The sequence below is a fragment of the Teleopsis dalmanni genome, chromosome 2 (assembly GCF_002237135.1).
Source record: "Teleopsis dalmanni isolate 2A chromosome 2, ASM223713v2, whole genome shotgun sequence".
Classification (NCBI taxonomy): Eukaryota; Metazoa; Arthropoda; class Insecta; order Diptera; family Diopsidae; genus Teleopsis; species Teleopsis dalmanni.
Window position 1 is genome coordinate 859,412 of NC_051847.1, and position 20,491 is coordinate 879,902.

Sequence of the window (20,491 nt, forward strand, 5' to 3'; positions counted from 1 at the left end):
GTAGCTACGCTATTGGGGAAACATTCATGACTATAGTAGTCACCAAAATTTCAACACTGCTACCATTTATTCCATTTCTGTTTTCATCCTTCAGCCTTACACACTGCTTGTATTTATCTTCACAATTTCCCGCGAATCGAATTTTCATCTTGTTGCCTCTTCGCACTTCAGGCTTCTCTTAAACGGACGCGGTACGATGCGTTCACCAATTGTGGCATATCTTGGCGCAATATTGTGCAATGAAAATTGCCGCAAGGATTAGCGTAGAATTGATTGAGTTTTCATTTTCTCGTTACGAATATTAAGAAATTTGCTTTCCTTAAACCAGTGGTACTTTGCCATTGATGGCAGGATTATAAAAGTTGGAATTTTAATTGTGTGCTGAGCTGATATATTGATGAAAATCTTTAATAAAAATGAGTTGGGGGCATTACTGGAGAATTGATTTTCTACACTTTCTTGCTTAGGTGGTTTAAAGTGAAATTTTTCCACTTCCAATTATGTATAATAGAGTAGAGCTATATATCGAAGATTTTTAAATTGATATCACAATTACCAATAAACCAAGACTGCTTAAGAATGTTGCTTTCAATTATTATTGTTGTAGCAGGCAGAACACTATTTCTGTAGTTTAACACTACCCCGCCCCGTTTAACCACTTTGGGTTTTCTGTTCTTTAAGGCAATATGTATGGTATTTGTAAATTGTATTTAAGAAATAAATTAGTTTTCCGATCCAGAAGAACAGTCTTAATTAATTAAAATTTAATAGCATCAGTAATCGTTTAACAAAAATTATGTCTATCCACTTAGTTGACCAAAGATATGTATGTAACATGTTAGAAGATTGATAAAAATGTATTCAATGAGTGAAAGTATAAGAAGCTTAAATATGGTTAGAACCAATTTCGAATTCAAAATTCTGTATTCATTTTTCACTTCATTTGACATTAGCGTAGAATTAATTATGTTAATTTTATAGAACTAATGATATTGACTAAAATAAAATATTTCATATTTATGTATTTTGTTTAATTCTCTTTATTTTGCGAGTCAGTTTTAATATTTTTATATTACAATTTGCAATTTTTCCCAATAAATTATGAAGTTCGCTTTGGTTGTAGATACTTTATTACATGTATCGATGTTGCTCTGCCTTTAATTTATTATTACTGAATGTATCAATTTCATATATCAATGGAAAATATTTTTATGTGTGCTGTACTTGTAGTTTTAATGTTTTTTCGTCGTATTTCATATTTTATTGGATTTTTTTCCATTCGCAAAAATAATCGAAAAAACTACGAATAAATTAAAACAAAACTTAAATATTTTATATAAATTTCAGATTTATATATTGCAAAAATGTGCAGCTGTAGTTGAGAATGTTATTGTTGTTGTGGCTATAAATTGCAAAAGTATAGAGTATAAACAGAAAATGATTATAAAACTGAAGCTGAAATAAGTACAAAGTCTGGCTAACTTTTATATTTTTTGCTTTTTTTTTGTTTTTGGTATGGAACATTTGAGTCTGACAGCAAGTATCTCAAACGAAAATAAATAACCTAGGTAAGCAGAGTCATATAAATTTGTAAATAAAAAACATATTTATTTAACTAAATTATTTCACAGCAAAGAAAGAAGAAAAACTGCCACTCAGAGTCAAAGTCAAAGAAGCGAAATGTTATCACAATTGAGGTGATTAATGTGCATTATATCAGCACTAAAACCACACACATATAATATGAATTTCATTGTATTTGTGTTTGATGATGTGTCAAGCATTCTCGTCTGAGTTCATATATGCAAATCTTGATAATTTTAGTTCGGAGGCACAGCAACAGAAACTTGAGGTAATGCAGATTTCGTTATCTGGGTTTTGTCGCAGACAGCAGCTGAGTACGTACAGATGCTGCTCTATTCTGAAAAGTAATGCAGATAATGATTCATTCGAAAATAAGCAATAAAGATAATAAAGAGCACAATGAATTAAACCAACACTTCAAATTTCACACATTTCCATTTGTGAATAAAAAACTTTCGAATGTTTTTAATGTTTATAGTTAGCGATCTCTAGTTTCCATGTAATTAACGAATTTTTGTCTAGTTCTACCTTGAATTGTTAATTATTTTTTTTGTACATAAGGGTATCCACTTTCGTGATTCCGAAAGTAAATGTAATTAGAACATAATTGTAATTGTGAGTTAAGTCTATGTTTTATTTCAATATACTGAACCTTGCCATTAAGTGTGAAATTCAAGATTAGTCAAAACGTATCCCCTAGATATTATATAACACCAGCTTCTTCTGAGTTTATTTTCGACGAGTTGTCAGTAATAGCTCGGCCATAAGTTAACGGATGTTTGTTTTCAAAGCGTCAAAAGTTTCACGATTATTTGCACAAGCGCAGTATTTTGGGTAACTCTATAAAACAAAGTCCAAAGCTGACAAATCGCATGATATTGGTAGCTTATTCAAAAATGCAAGAGGAGAAACAATCACTGTAATTCTATGGCTATTGTAAAATTAATTATCTTTCAACTTCTTGGGCTCATAAAAGCAAAAATAGTTAGTTAACCGATACTGTGTTTGCATTTCACAATAAGTTAATCTTAAGAACTTTAATTACTAGAAGAAGTGTTTACACTATAGCATCTCAAGTACTGAAAAGTCAATTAAAAAAAAACCGAAAATGGAGAGCAAATAATTTAGAAAAATTAATTTATATAAATCAAATTTGATTACTTATATTATTTTTACAATTAATAATAAAGTAGTTTAATGATACTAAATAAGAACTAATTTTGCGTTGTGTTTTTTTTTTTGAACTAATTCCTTTTTGTTTTTTTTTTGAATTTGCTTATTTATGCGATGTATTGTCATATTTGAATGGTTTAGACCAGTATTCCCTTGAACAAAGTGAATTTTTCGATAGTTATGATATTTTTGATTGAATTATTGTGAGTATTATTGTGATGCAATTAGCGAATCAGTAGTTAAAATACATTAGCTTATTCAAAGTTAACGTACTAAACTTAGCACTCCAATCTTGATTTCAGTGCTTTGGAAATTTAATATGAATATCTTGATAAAATGTAGTTTGTAGGAATTTCTTTTCGTAGGTTTTTGTTTCTGCTTTGCATAACGTACATTCCCCACTAATATTTTCAAAGTATTCCCAAACCAATAAAGATAAATTACAGCCATTCAAATTAACGACTGAATTCGTTCAGTTTTTCAGATGTTTTTAGCATTTATTCGAGTCTTTAACTTATTTTTTTTCTTCCCTTTTGTTTTAATTTTTTCGACATGTTAATAGCATTTTTTCGTCCTGTATCGGTTTCATGCTCATGCATTTTCAATGAAATCGTCTGTTGTCTCATGTCGTTCCCATACATTATCACAACAAAAAAAAAGAAATCGAAAAAAATTGGTGTGTGGCACTTTACAGTTAAATTTGGTTCCACAGTGCAATGGTGTCTGTCGGATGTGTATGTAAATCTCTTAATTTTATTTCGTTTTATTTTCGATTGCCATTTCCATTTCCATTTACTGTATTTACATTTGTGCCACTGCCACCAACAACAGAAGTAAAACTCCTTCAACCCCGCTATTATCAGCAAAAGCAACAACAATAACAACACCTACAGCAACAGCAACAGTGACAATTCCAATTTCAACTCCACCTCACCTTTCGTCTTATGTTTGAGTGCTTCCAATATCTGGCACCAATGACGACTCCTACAGTATACATGAGTAGTTGTGGCACTATTTTGTATTTCATTACTGCGCGTTCTACCGCTTCCGAAACGGTTCGGGAACGCGATAAGCAATAAAAATACTGCGGCATTTGCATGGAAATCGGCTTCAGCATTGCAAGTACTTTAGTTTTTTTTCCTTCTCATTTCATTACTGTAGTATATTTCACTAACTGCCATGTGACGGCCTCCCGGATTGTCAGTCACTTCGTCGCTTCGTCTATTTGTCAATCACTAACGTAGTGAGCTTCCATCTGTTATGTACTTCCCATTTTCTGCAATTGCCGAGTTCCATGCGGGCTTTCGTTATCACTGTTTCGGAACTAGTCTACATATCCGTGGATTAGTTGCATATTTCTGGCTTTGTGGCCCACAAAAGTGTTTTGTTCAATTAAATGTCAATTTTGCGTTTTGTATTGCTTTTGGTACGTTTTTAGCATTTTTACTTGAGCTTCTTTCGGCATTGCCATGATTCAGTAAATTCATAGTTGAGGTTTCTTTTTCTCGCTTACCACTCATGAATATGCAGATGAGCTTGGTAAGTGCCTAAGTGTTCGTCTATTGCAGATACAATTAAACGTAGCCTTATGTATCTCTTCTATTAACAATTTAAATGTAAAAAACGTATAAAATTTCCTTGGTTTTTTGTTTTTTATTTAAATATTTTGAAACTGTCGAAGTGCTATAGATGTGGCGTGTTTCTGGTTGGGGTCAAATTTAACATAATTTCAATTTTTACCGTAAATTAAACATGTCAACTGCAAGTTAGTTTACTGCAAGTTCGCTATTGCTCTTCTAAAGGTCTCAAATAGTTTTAAACTGTCTGACTAAAGATCATTAATAGATCTGTAGAACGAGCTTAAATACACTATTTTATTAAATTTTCAATACCCAGGTAACGCATTGTATCTAAACATTTTGTTAAGTAACTTAATACAGGGGCGATGAATAAATAATCAAATATTTCAAAATATATATAGTATAAGATGAGAGGCTCAGAGAATTTTAATTTTAAAAATTTCATTTATTGTGTTGCACTTATTAAGTAATCGTCCTGCAATTTTTTCACAACTATTTTTACAAAGAACTCTAATACAAATAACTTTCTTCAATAATTACACATAACTTTCCCAGAAAACTACATTAATAGATATCTAAAGTCAGTACTCTAAATTATATACAAATAACCACACCACATTCCATCAAAATTTATATCAAAATAAAGGAAGACTACCAAATATACTGCTTTAGCGTAAAAACATAATGGTTGTAAAAGGAAGGATTCCGCAATTGAAAGTCTGGGTCACAATAGAGAAAATGATACCGCCGTTACATTGGCTCACGCCAGCAAAAAAGGCCACACACAACAGGAAACAAATGTATGTTAATTATAAAAGGCTCTCTACACGGACAAGTTATTTAAAATCATGATTAGATGGGACCCCAAAAAATTATGTTGTATTAAATTAGGAGCTAACATTATCCTCGCTAATCCTACAACAAATTAAAAAATTGGTTTTAACACTCAGAAACAACCAGGCAGCGGTGATAAACAACATCATAACTGGACTGATAAATAGTAGAGGACTTGTTTTGTATAAGGCCTTACATCAAGGCTCGTCTGATGATTAAATCATTGGCATATATAAGAATATATAAGAAAGTCTTTTCACAAGCGTAGAGATAAGTCACGAGAACCACCGAAGCATGATCGGTAGTTTAACGGTAACTACCGTTGTTATCTCCTGGTATTCTACTTGTTAAACCATTCAGTTTGCCAGATACTTTTATTATTTGTGTCAAGCCAATGAAGAAACGGTGTGTAGGACTCAAGTAAAGACATTGCAAGTGATGACCAGATTCTAACATATTTCATTGTCATCATTGCAGCTCTTGCACAGTTTGTCGGAATACACTGCCTGCCGTTGAAGCATTGATGCCATGGTGGACTGCCTCGATACTACTTCAGTAAGTACATAAACTGCAGGTGTGCTGAAGCCCAAAATGCTGATTGTTTTATTCTTATCTCATCTAGACCATAAGGTATTGGCAACCTCACAGTCTTACAGTGATAGTGAAATTTTTTCAATACTTTAAATGTGTAAATGGTTGTATATATCAGAAATTCATGTGGGAAATTTATATTTTATTCTTGCATTTATTATATATATATATTGTATATATAAAATCCCGCCATTATTCATATCCGAAAGCGAAACTTAGAAAACAAATCTTCTCCACTCACCCCGAAGAAGAGAGGGATCGTCATTGTTAAATTACACGCAAAAGATGTGAATGTGAAGATCCAAAACCAGAAAGAGAGAAGCGTTACACGTGGTCAAAGTTCAAGTAGAACCGTTGAGGTAGCAAAGTTAATGATGACGAAGTTATTAAGATACCTAATTTTAATTTAAAAAAACAACATCAAATTCCAACGAACTGTAAAGATTCCTTGCGTGAAAATAAACTTCCGAAAATCTTCACAAATCAAATTTTCCAAAATTGTGTCTTCGCACACGCAAGTATGATCTTTCTCGCTTAATCAATCAACTGTCATGTAAATTAAAACATATCTCAAATGACTTAGTGACTTCATATGGGCTGGAATTTATCTAGTTAATAAGTGAAGGGGTTAAATATTTGGGCAATGTTACATCATGCATTTTGGATCATTTTAGTTGTCACATTCGAAGAGACGCCTACGTTATTATCACTGCTAACGCATGACAAAATGTGACGCTGATGATTAATGACGATGATAAGGAATAATAAAATTGGAACAAGTGAGCAATCACAGTAATTTGATCACAACTGCAGGTGTGGAATTGTACGCGTGTGGCGTATTAAAAGCGGGGGTTTTCCACATAAATTGCGCCCATGTGGAATATTTTAAGTCAAGAGTATTACTTGCAAAAACTTTGTTTTGTTAAGATGTGAGATATAAAACTAAACTAGAAAATTAAATGAATTTAATTTGACTTCATTAATGCCAATTAAAATATAAAATTTGTCGTTAAGCAATATTTTTACATAAAATAAAATAATATTGGGGAAACCCCGATTTCAATCTAATATAGGAACAGTCTCATAGTTTGTAATTAATCCAGGTTATTTGTACATTTGAACGGCTTATTTGAACATAAATATAAATAAAATATGTATTAAAATTATTCTGTATAAATAATAACAGTTTTCAATTTACAGGTTGTTGCATTTCGATCTTCAAAGAGATAGGCTCAATGGAGCATTTCGCTTATCTCACACTGTAGGTATTTGGGGAAGTAATGATTTCTGTTGCTAAATGAAATTTCTTTATTTCAAATTTAATTTTGTAATTGAAATTGAAGTTAAAAGAAAGTTTTTCATATAGAAGGGAGTTTTGAAAATAATTTATAAAAAATACATTCACGCTAACGATGAATAGAAAGAAACACATTGCTTAGTGAAGATCGTTATATACATAGTATTAGTAGTTATTTTCATTCCGTTACAAAAATTATTATTTAATTATATTATTAATACATTTTCACTAAGAACTTTAGGCATTAAATGTCACATTCGTCTGTCGTAGATAGATGAGTATATAGGTATTTGGGTATTGAATGCTTCCGCAGAATGTTCGAATATAATAAAAGAATGAAAAATTACAAAATGTAAATAATAAGCTAAACACTTTATATGAAATGTTATCTAAAATGCTGCGATTATAGTATGCAACAACAGTTTCGATATTTTCTATGGTTCACTACTAATGAAAGCGGTAGATCTGTAAAGCTTCGAAAAATGTCAGAGCAGAAAATCACAATTGAATCTTATATAACAGACAAAGCGATTAACATGTTTATTTGCATTCATGTGATGAAAACTATGAGGCATAAAATGTAAGAAAAAGCGACCTGTAAGTAATTGAAAACAAACCTTTAAAGAGTCAAGTTTAGATAAAAAGTTCAACAACATTAAAATAGTTCAGCAAATCAAAACTTGACTACCTCCAAAGCACTTTTTGTGTTTTTGAATTAAACTTACATAGATTGTGTTAAATACAAACTGGTATCATATTTCATAAATGGAAATAAAGTGTCGAATAATTGAAATATGTATTAAAATGCGAAAAACTTAAATAAATGAATTGCTTAATATGCTTAACTAAAGTTAACAAAAAATAAGAATTTTTAAATTTTAACTACTCCAGTGTGTATAGCAGGTTTTACATGTAAAGTTCTGTAGATTTCCATACATTTTCGTTTCTATATCTTTTAGATTTATTTATATTTTAATTGTATTATTTACCTTTCATTAGCTCGGCAGTAGCAGCGTTCGGATACAAAAACGTCGGAAAAGAATCCATTAAGCTGCGAATTAATTTACGACTTAATTAAATGAAAACTTAAACGTGAGCGGCTCAGTTTTTTTTCTAATTTTAAATAAATGCGCAGATTAAACTGCGATTTAATAAGAAAAAGTAAAGCCAAGACCTGCGTTCCTGGCAAGGGAAATGCCGTTAGCAGTCTTTACTTGGTCTATTTGTAGAGTTAGTACTGATTTGTCGAGAAGCACATTGTGGATGGCTATGAAATTTGTATGCATTTTTCGATACACTCTGTTTTTATAATTTGAAGTTTTTCATTTTACGTGTAATTTATACACTGTTAGAAATCAAACGCTATTTTGTCTAAGAGTACGATTTTAATCATTGTTAATGAATTGCAGTGTCCAAGTTCACATCCGGTTTAAAGTATGCCGCGCGTATGAAAGTTTCCCGATAGACATGGCTAGCCTAGAGCAGAGTCCGACTTAGCACATATACACTAGGTTGAAAATCCCACTACAATTGCAGTAGATTTTGCAGTGTGCCTAATGTTGATTGTTTGAGCACGAGCTCTATTCGAACCGCTGGCAAACGAGATGCAATTCGTAAACGAAACAAGTTCATAATTAGCGACTTACTAACCACTTTGTGATTACTTATAATTATTAATAATTTTGTAGATAATTTTTTGTGATTTTCTCAATTTTTTTCTAATTAGTCTAGCGCCGTCTTTTCGTATTTAACAGATAACTATGACAACTGTGACAACTTGTCAAATAACTCAGCGTTTCGAATTGGTTTATTTCGTAGTTCGTACACTGCAAATTTTTAGTAAATTTAACATATATGCAGGTCCATTATTGCATCGATTCGGACTAGTCTAGCGCTTAATTAACAAGTCTTTAAAATTCTTTATTTAAATTTTAGCATTGCAGCACTTGTGTCAGTCTCATATTTCACACTTTATCTGTTACTTATTTTTTGTGTTGTTAAAATTAATTTTTGTTTATTCAAGTTTTTTTTTGTTTTTTCAGTTTTATAATAAACTTTATATTTATATTTATACCCTTGGCACTTGCACTGTGTTATCGAAGCAACGGAATGCCAGTGTCTGAAAAGTTGAAACCCAACCAAACCAAAATCAACCGAAACATACGGACGAACCAAACGCGAATGAATGAAGCAACAAATTCGACGACAACACAAAAACGAATAGAAACGATGTGTTCCAGCCATACGCAGAGCTAAATATATTTGACGATGATGTTAGCAACGTCGTTATTGTATTACTGAGCATACGAAAAACCGTAATATGCACATACCGGTTTGGTATGTGCTAAAATGAAGAGCAGCAAATAAAGCAGAAGCAGAAGTAAAAGCAAAAGCAAAGGCAAAGGCAAAAATATAAGCAATTTGCAAAGTCAAAAAGAGCGCATTAAGCACATGCCGAATCAAAGATAATTCGGAGACATTGTGGAGGCAGCATCTGTTTATATATGCTCTCTTCATACACACACCTATGCGCACATTTCAATGCTTTGCATCGCATAGTTTCGCCTTGTGTAAGCGTAGGTCGTCTAAAGGCCGTTCGCAAAGTTCTTAGCTTTTAATAGCCTGCAATGTACGTTTGTTTTAAATTGTATTGCTTTTTTATGACCAAACCTAGTCATTCATATTTTGTCTTTGTATAAAAGCAGAAAAGCAGAAAAGCAATCTTAGAGCGGTTGTGCGAGAGAAAATTTTTTTGTGTTTAAATTAGATTTCCCCAACTATATTGGTCATACTCTTCGGTACTCGCTGTTACTCTAGATTGTGTGAAAGCACTTTATTAAAAATTACTCAACTTTTCTAGAGCGAAAAAACTGCAAAGCAAGAGGTCGTTGTACCAATGAAAGAATGTTGGTATGATTGCTGGTGTTGTTGTTGGCAGTAGCAGCACCAGTAATAGTCGCAGCAATGGTTTTAAAAATTTCTGTTTTACATAGTTTACAACTAACAGCCCGTCTAACCCCACCAAACATATTTCTTATCCAACTTCGTTGTCTTTTGTTTGGTTTTGAATAATTTTTTGTTTTTTGGTTTTTGTTTTTTTCTTCTATCTTCAGCTTTCTTTGACTAATGTAGTTGGTCTACGAAAAAAGTAGAGAAAAGCTGATTTTTGTTTTTTATTTGTGTTTTCTTTTCTTTTATTTCTTTTCTCTGTAGACACAGTTAACTTGTGTTTGGAATTCAGTTAGCTTGTTTCTTGGCATTTTAACCATAAAGAGTAGCGTTCACTGTTCATTGTGTGAGACTTCATAATGATTTAAATTCCTAGTTAATTTCTTAAGTATTTTCTTGTAGATTTCTTTATTTCGTTATTTCAGGCAGCAAAATAATTGGAAGTAATAAAATTAAACGCAGAACTGCACTGCTGGAAAATATTTCAAAAATCATCAGTATATGAGGTTCTGGTAGAGTTTTAAATCACATGTTAGTTGGAGCAGCAAATGCAGCCAGTTAATTTATTACTGATTTTTGAACTAAAAATGGCATTGCTTGATGAAAAATAGATCGTGAAAAATCCTCAACATTATTTATTTAAGCTTAATAGATGACTTAACCCATGTATTTGTAATTAAAAACTGCATTTAAATTGCACTACTGAACGATTGATTCTAATTAAGCATGTAAATAGCGTCCTATTTATAAAAAAAAAAGCACTAAAACAGGTAAAACAGCTCAAAATATCAGCTAACACCACTAAATATCGAATAAAGACTAAAATATATGTACACTAGAATAAGCAAAAGTCAAAGTGTAAGGTAAATGTACTAAACACCAAATAAGGAAATAAGTAAAAAAAAAATGAAATAATGAAAGGAGAAGAAAAAATTTTGCAATTTTTAAAGAAAATCTCTTTACATATTCAAAAATAATTGTATATAATTTTATTGCAAAAAGTTCGAAAATATGGAGTTTGGAAAAGCAACTTTTCAGTTTCTCAAAATATAGATTTTCCCACTGCTATATGTTATGTGTGTCCTAATTAATCCCTTGCCAACTTACTTGTATATTACATTATAAGGTTTAGTGATCTATGACTGCACTTTTCTGTTAATTCAAGCGCGATTTAAATATATTCTTGCGAATTTGTATAAATATTAGTTAAATAATTAAACTGTTTACGATCATTTCAGTGTTAATAAGGATAGTCTTACTCCAAACGCTATTAACATCATAAAAACTTCATTTTACAGTCAATATTTTTTTAAAATTTAAGCATTTATTTAAAGTTTATTTTATTGATTTCTTTTTTTCAATTTTTCTTCCAGCTTTCTTCACACTTAATGAGTGTTCACATGTAGTATTTTCATACCTTCGGTCCAATTATTAATATAAAATTCGTTTAGAAAGTCACGTAAGTTGGTAAATGGATTCGGTTAGTACTGCCCAAAAAGAAATGAAGTAGAAGAAAAGTTTTCGGGAATGATTTGGCGAAATAGCAAAAAGTTATTGACCGTGTGACATGAATGTGCAATAATAAAATATTTATTAATATTTATCTCTCCTCCTCCGTGCCGCACAACTTTTCATTTCTCGTTAAGCTGAACACTCGAAATTCTTACCAGCACATCGTTTACTGATAAAATAATGAAGGCTTAAGATACTTACTTTTTAATCATTCACATATTTGATATGAAGAAGGTAGATAAACATTTTACACTTCACTAACGAATTGGTTAAAAAGAATTTATATTAAAGTTAACTGAAAAGTTTCAGTTAAAACTTAAATTTAGATAATTTGAAATGTAGATAATTTGATTAATCAGATATGTCTAATCATAATAGTGAGTTTAGTCAATTAATTGGTTAACTAATTTAACATGTATAAAAATGTTCTGTTAATATACTCGTAATCCAAATTATTCGAATTTGGGGAATACGAATAGACGTATTTGAATCACATGGATCGAATATCCAAAGTATGGATAACAAATAATGCAAATAAAAAAATTTGTTGATAAATACGTTCTGTTTAAATTATTGCAAGTTTTCAAATTTGACAAAGACAAATATCCGCATTTCAACCAATGATTCAATGATCTGAAATATCACTCCTACTACTTTAAATATCCATGTATATGGGTAAATATATAAAAATTTTTAACTAACTACTAACACAAAGTAGTTGTGCTATATGGCATGTCCATTAGTTGATACTCCTCATTAATATAATAAATATAAAATTTGCATGTATTAATTTGCACCAAATGGTGTGATTTTTATTAGTGTGATTAATGTATATAGTTCCCAATTTTAAACCTGGATATCTTGGGAAGTGAGTAAGTAAATAAATAAGTAGGTAAGTCTCGGCAGATGGTGTATGGAGAAATCGCAATCATACTCATATATATTAATATTTAGAATCGTTAGTATAATAAATTCATATAGCGTTAGTTTATAGAAATTAATAATTAATAATAATTAATAATTAATAATAACAACTTATGGCATTCAGGTATGGAATATAGTCTCAATCTTCAACATAGACATTTTTCTATAAATTTTTCTTTTAGTTATAAAATTTAAAAAGAACTGTAAAAGTTACGTGAACTTATGGTTTATATAATTCTATATGTATTAATAGATAAGATTAAAAAACTTGAAATATTTCCAAAAAAAGAAGTTTAAGTGACATTTTCATATCAAGGTATATGAGGATAAGAGTATTTTAAGAGCATGTTAACTAGAAATTCATTAATTACTTATATGTAAGTATAAGTACTTATATGTATTATTAGATGATGAACGTTATTAATTAAGAATTCAGTAGATTAATGGATTATGTATAAGTTTTCTACAACAATAACAATCTACGAAATTTGGAGAATCACATGCATACATAGATACAATTTAAGACCTATAAAAATATATTCTATTATGCTGTCGCCATGTTGACTTACATCTAATAAACAGACATTAAAAACACAATTAAAAATAATAATTAATATTATTTTTGAATTCTTAGTTTTTCTTTGGTACCACTTGTTTAATGCCATATGGCAAACACAATTCAAGCCATCATATGTTTAGTTTGAGGTTGACCATATTCCTATATGGATTGTTTAACAACAGCTGCACCAGGTGAAATTGTGAAAACTTGCTATAAAAATGAAGACGACTTTTTTCATTGATTTTTTTTAGTGATGATGATTATTATTTGCTATATGGATATGTCAAAACATAATTTTATGATATCTGAGTACATCCACAAGAAACTGTTGTAAAACCATTGCATTTACAAAAAGCCGGTCTACCTATAATATTGTATTTTCTCTGAAAGTGTGAAAGGCACGTTTTTTAATTCTTCAATTCTGATCGATCTAATCGAAAATAAAAGATATTTGTACAGATGATGTGTTTTTCACTAGTCGAACTACAAACTAATCTACAAACTACAAATCAATAAATGTACAATTATTTATATTTGCTTTAGAAACATAAAATCAATAACCCTGTATCTTGAATATTCGATTCTTAGATATGGGTAAGTATTTACGATTTAGTTAATGCAAAACGTTTTTAAAATTTCTAGAGAAAATCACAAAGTTTCAATGTTTCTTATATTCAATAAATGGTTGATGATAATTTATATGTAAGAAAGCCAAAAATGTCATTAACAACCTGACGATACGAAGCAGGAAAATGAACGATATTACGAACTAAGATAAGACCCAAAAAATGGAGAAAAAAAGTGAGAAAGTTAAGAAATAAATTTCAATCAATGCAACTAGAAAACACGAGTAAATATCTCAAAATAAATAAATCCACTGAAAACACAAGTTATTATTTTGACAATCATCTCTGACGTTTTTTTTTCAAAAAACTTGGTTTGAAATAAATAGATACAATATAAGTTAAATTTTATTAACATGATATTTTGTAAAACAATGAGATGATATCTTTCAATATCCTGTTATGTGATATTTTCTCCAAATAAATATCTACAATGGAAGTAGAGTTACTTGAAAGTAATTGGCATTTATGACGTAGTCAACCATTATATTCTTTCTATAAAATTGTTTTTTTGGATTCAGGAATAGTTCATGTAGATAATTGTATTTGTTGAGCTTAGGAACTTTAAAACTATCTGGCTTGCTATCAAAAAGACGCACAGATGAACGTTTTATTGCTCAGGACTTATTTTCTGTTTCCCGTAGTGTCGTTTTAGTCACTATACAAATCCATTGAAAGATAGAATAACATTAATAAAAAGGCAAGTAGGTAACTCATGTCACAAAATATGGCTGGGTCAGTAATTTTATAAGGAATTGCGATATAGTTAGATCATTTGGCTTACTATATCATTAAGAAAACTTTTCTTAGAAGTTAACCTGAATACTGTAGGTTAAGAATCTGTGTAAACCCTTAGATCTAAAGCATAATATAGACAAGTAATTCCGGTTGAGTTGTTACCAGTTGTGATATATTTTCCTCAGGTATGATTTCATGGATGTGTTTAATGAAATAATATTTTAAAAAGAATATAATAGGAATTTTTTACATTTAAGCAGTAGGCTTATGTAATTCTGTAGACCTCATTTTAGTTATATTAAGCTTGGTTTTTATAACAAAATACTGATATAACTGATAATTGTTCACGTTGATGTCATAATAATATCTAATCCCACAGACTTAACCTGAATATAATTAATTCTAATTTCATATTAATGTGTGTTTAATGCCAAAATCACTAATATTGTTGATAAGAACTTAGCTTTTGTTCATTATAACAGATCTCAAAATATTAGTCAAAGTTATAGTCTTGAAAAGAAAACGCTTTTTCCCAATGCTATGCAATTTTGGCAGTAAACAACTTGAATTATACTTCTATCGCAGAATGTGCCTCCTTTCTATTCCATCAAAAAAAGATCTTCGGCTTAAATAAAATTAGACTAAACTTATTTTTATCATTTTATACTATAAGTACTTAAGCCGTAAGGAGCCATGGACGTGTGAGAATATCTTATACATTGAATTATGATAACAAGATTTAAGAACTAAGATATATTTTAGTCATGCATTTGTGTGACATTTTTCTGAGAGGGTGTCACGTTTAAGTGAACATGAAGAAGTGAATTTTTCTTGCCAGAAAACAAAAATGTGATTACCACTTATTAAGATTTCAGAATTTCGAAGTAAATTTGTGTCTATTAATTTAATGTTAAATACTTACTACTATTACCACTTACCTTTGATAAATCATTTACTAAAAACAGGTAAATTCACAAGCTCACTGGATTCAGTACCAAATGAACATCAATTTGCCAGAAAAGTTAATTCAAGTTTTGCTGATATATAATTTGCACTAAAAGTTCATAAAATCTTTTTTTCTAAATTTGTTTTGTATTCTATGCAAGCCATGTTTTATATAGCACTTGACTGCAACGTAAAAGCACTAAAAATGTTTCTGTCTGGCCATCTAGAAAAGGCCAATTAGTTTTGTTAGTGTTGTATTTTTAAAAAAATTGGCGTTCTTTTGACACATTGATGGACACACAATCACACACATTTTGGGGTTGGCATTGCGGCCGTTACTGAAAACTGTCACTTATACCGCTCTTTCTTGATTCTCGTGTGGCTGTTGCCACTGCACTACTGCACTACTGGCCTATTGCCTTACAAACCTCAGCTAACAAGAAGACATGTTCGAACTCAATTTGACTGAGTGACGATCGTTACGCGCATTCCACACTCCACACGTTACAACATACGCCAACACATTGGCATCGGCCAACATGTATGTTCGTTTGTTGGAAAACCGCGACATTAGCCGAGCATAGTACGAGTGAGTTCGGCATTTGCATTCGTAATGCTTAAACGTGCTAAAGCAATACGCATAAAGGATTGTCTTATTAAATTGTCTATTTGACGTTTAATCAAAATACCGGACTTTGATATGCGGAATGTGCGAATAGAATTACGGCAACGATTGCAAGATTGCAAATTAACGACCGGAACGAATTAAAACGTTACGGCAACGAATGCTTATTGCACTTTTGTCAGCGGTAGTTGTCGTTATTAATCAGTTAAATTCTTGTATTAGCCTGCTCAGCTCTCTGTCCCAATTAACTTTAAGACAAGTTGATTTAAGTAGAGTAGCGGCGGTACAACCTATCGCCCCATTCCAACATTAAAATTTGTTACAATTGGTGGATGCGTTCAACGACCGTTATTTGACTGACTTGCGTGCAGTTGTTGTTGTTGTTGATGTTGTTGTCAGGCTAATGACTTGATTACTTAAGGACAAATCGACTGAGTTTGACTGACTTAGTGACTAATGTGTCTGATGTCAAGAAATGATGTTGAAGTTGTCTATTGATTTGTATACTCAGTGGTGTGGTATCTATGTCGGACATTTGTAACGAACTGTTCGATGTGATAGTTCCGTTTTAACTGAATTGCTTGCATGCCAAACTTCAACTTCTTGGGACTTACTCAACGAGAAACTTTGTGCTTCGTTTAACTGACAGAATTCAACTACCGATGAGACAAAATATTGTATAGCGCAGTACAGAGCAGGGGAAATATTTATCTTTATCGTTGCCGTTGCGTTGCCGTTGTCGTCGCCGTCGTTATCGCCGTAGCTACAATCGTTGTCGAACGGCAGGTGCGGCGTACTGCCAACTCACATTTCATGGCTAAATGAGTGAATGAGCAAGTGAATTATTTTCCCTTATTATTGCTTTTTGTTGTTTGGTTGTATTTTGCAGTTTAAAACAAACTTAAAAACACATACATACATATATACTTATCCGTAGCAATATTTGGCGTGACAAGCGCAGTACGTACTTAATACTTGGAGAAATATTGCTCACCAGCTCAGCAGCAGTGGTCATAATGTTGCAAGCAGCAGACAGGCAGCACATGCATATTTTGTATGCCGGTGCATAGCTTTTAGTTGTGTATTAAATTTTAAGTTATTATGTGTTAGTGCAGCTTCTAGATAATTTGAAAAATTTTACATTTGCATTTTATTTTCAGTTGCAATTTTAGTTGCTTTTACACGAAATTTTACCGACATGAGTCGGCGCCTAAATTGGCAAAATTTACGGTGCATTGGCATAGTAAACTCTTCTATTTTTGCTTATTTCATTTATTTTGCTGTTTACTCAACCTCCTCTGAAGCTGATCCGCAGTAGCACTGCTGCGTGCATTGTTGTTGCACAGGCGCATAATCTCATGTTTTTGTTACTTCCAAGTAAATAGCAATTCTTTTACTCTTTAATCTCTTTGTACTACTGCTTTGCTCATAGTTTGCTTTAATGCTCTCACTCTTTTCTCAAATATGCACCCTGCTGCCCCATATTGCTGTTACACTAGTACTTATTATTACTGTCTCGTGCATAGTCTGCAACCCGATTACAAAGGAATTCCCCCAAATGTAGCGTCGTTAATAGACTTTGGACCTCGTGTTGTTGTTGGTATTATTGTATTTGTGGTCTTTTTGTTGTTGTCATTTTTGTTGCTGTTCGTTCTTCGTATGCAGCTGACGGCACTTTTTTACTGTTGTTTTTGTTTAAAATTGGTTTTATTTTAAATGTTTGTGTTGTATTTTTAAATTTTCTGATTTTGGACGTTGCTTTTGTGTAGTTGCACTGTATTTTTCTGTGTTCGCTGTGCTGAGCTGAGCTGTGCTGAGTTGAGCTGTGCTGTGCTGTGTTTGCTGTTCGGCTTTGTTACTTTGGTTTGACGCCTTAGTTTTTCGTCCTTCCTCAATATGGCTTTAACACTAAAATACTGCAAAGTGTAGGTTAGAAGTGCCCATTCTTCCTTAAGTGTATGCAAGCAATACATTGTGTTGCCATTTCGTGCCTTTATAGGTTTTATAAGCTCCTTCCTGCACTGCTTTTACCTCTGCAAGGTCTTTTGGTGTGTCGCAATGCTTACCGTGGTACGGACTGCGTTCGACTATTGCAAATTTTTCAAAGTTCTGAAAAGAGTTTGTACTGGAATTTAAAATAATTGTCAATATATTGTCTTAACGTTTAATATGAGTTGTTTTTATGCTAAAATAGACTTATTTTTATTCAAAATTATGCCTTTGTAAGCACCAAAAATTTATTTTTTAATTAAATAATTTTATTTATACGACAACGTCTAAAAATGTAAAAGTAGTTGTTCCGTTTAAATTATAATAGTATTGGAGGATATAAATATATATATTGCATATATAGCTCATTTGAGTTCATATACATTCGTTACTTAATATCTGTATTTATAATATTAATCAATATTTTGTATTGTGAATATTAAATCAATTCAATACATGGATTGTGGTTACAGTGTAACTCTATTTTATTGGTAAATTTAACTTGAATTTTATCTAAAAAGTTCTTTAAAGTCCCTTTTTACTAATCATGTTCCTTACGCATTTCAAGCTTATATGAAAAATTGGAAATTGACTTAAATCTGTTCAGCAATATCGTAAGTTTTAAGTTGGAGAAGATTTGCTCTGATTCTCATATTATTATTTTGGATATCAGCAAGAAGGTTAAGTTACAAAGGAAATGAAACTACAAAAGTTTTAAAATTCCACGTAATTTGCCAGAAGCCTTCTCCACTTGCGTTGCAATCATGTGAACCCTTTCAAAATTCCAACACACAAAGCGAAGATTTTATGAAGCACAAATTTCTGAAATGAAATTACGAAATGTAACGAAACGGAAACACACGGAAAACTTCAATTTAGCCGGCATTTCACTTTACATCCGCTTAGCTTTAATTCAAATATTCTATATACAACGCAGGACCAGTGCGGAATAATGGGCATGTAACAAAGAAATCAGTCAAAGAGAGCACAAAAGTATCTTAACCACAGAACAAGAGGAGTGCAGTTAACAAAATGACTCATATTTTACAGAGTAAAAAAAGAGTACACTAAAGAGAAAACGTACACCTGAAAGGAGAAAATGTATATTGTAAACGAGTAGGCAACCACATTTACAACTGGAACTGGTGTGAGTCAACGAATAAATCGGGAGCTTCCACTCTTCTGCGCTCAGCTATGCAATATTGTTATGCGGGCTTCCCGAATAGAAACCCGAATAAATGCAGCTTCACTTCGCTTTCGATTAGGGCAGGTCAGTCTTTACAAAGTAAATATACGTATGAGGTGCGTTGCTCAACGGCGGCGTCTTTCCGTTGACGAATGTTGCGAAGCTGCGAAGACACCACTTATTCTGATTGCTGGAGACAGAGCCTTGTGGTGGCAACAAAACGGTATGAAAGCCTCGCGACAATTATTCTTTAGCTCCTGCCTGCTACACACATCCAAAGTTTCCTTTCAGCAAAATGGTTAGGCGCACAGAAACTCGTAACAGGCGACAAAGATGCGCTGCGTGCTGGCCAGGGCTTCAACTCTTCAGTGTGCGAAGAACGAAGACTAAAGGTATGCGCCGAAAAAAACTTGAACTGCTTTTTTTAACTTGTTCTGTGGGCGTATTTGCCGTATTCACTGTATCTGCTGTGCTCGCATCCGAATACCAGTGGGTATATGTTTGCACAATTTAAGCTTATTTTTGCATTAATCATATTTTTGGTTGAATCTCTTCCACACCGCTCTCCTGTCGCCGACAAGTTTCTGCTCGTTTTCGCCTTTTAAGTGTTTGTATTTTTTTATTACTTATGCAACTGAACTTATCCTTATAATTTTTGTTGATTCGCGTGCTGAGTTCATTATTTGCTCATTTCTTTGGAGGCTTTCATCCTTGAAATTACATCTTCTTCGCGACTATGTTGAATGAAAAGTGTACTCAAATTTTTTGTGCACCATCGAGTGGTGTACGTCTTAAATTACCACTTCAGTGTAGTTTTCTTCGTGTTCGTGATTTTCTCGGGACTGCAAAATCTGTTTTTAATGCAAATATTTAATTAGCAGCTTGATCTTCAACAAGTATTAAGGATTAGTGAACCAGATTGAGTACTGCTTGAGAATCACTCATTATTCTTTATTAGTTGAAGTTTTAAGTTTGTTTCACCGATTTCCTTTTTTTTAAATTTTTATCCATTAAGTCATCATTGTGACGATTATAAAATAAAAGAATATATTAAAGATAATGTTTACAATGCTTTTTAATTTTATATTATCTAAATATTGTAATAACCACATCGGAAATCTTAAATTTTATATAACATATTTTTTAAAACTTTTTACTGAAATTAATTAAAAAAATCTTTTTAATAGTATTTACTTTATCAAATTGCTCAAATTTTTTTTAGTAGTGTTGAAAGTTGTATTCCGAATCATAGTAGGAGAACTAATACCGATTGCTAAACTTACTAAATCTCTATATAAAGATACAGACCTATATATAACTACAAATGTTTTTAAAGGTCTCAAAAAAAAATTAAGAGCTGTTTGCTTAACACTTAAAAATTT

The 20,491-nt window shown here is 31.6% G+C and overlaps 1 long non-coding RNA gene across 2 annotated transcripts in view; it reads right to left on the reverse strand.

The window, feature by feature from the left end:
* LOC119685718 overlaps nt 1-15,381 on the reverse strand; it is a 106,209-nt gene extending 90,828 nt beyond the window's left edge. Inside the window, exon 1 of one of the 2 annotated variants that reach the window (XR_005252822.1) lies at nt 15,303-15,381. This is a non-coding gene — a long non-coding RNA (uncharacterized LOC119685718). Of the gene's footprint in view, nt 1-8,048; nt 9,352-15,302 lie in introns of those variants that run through there. The other variant, XR_005252821.1, reaches the window with a different exon arrangement.
* Nucleotides 15,382-20,491: the final 5,110 nt, after the last annotated feature.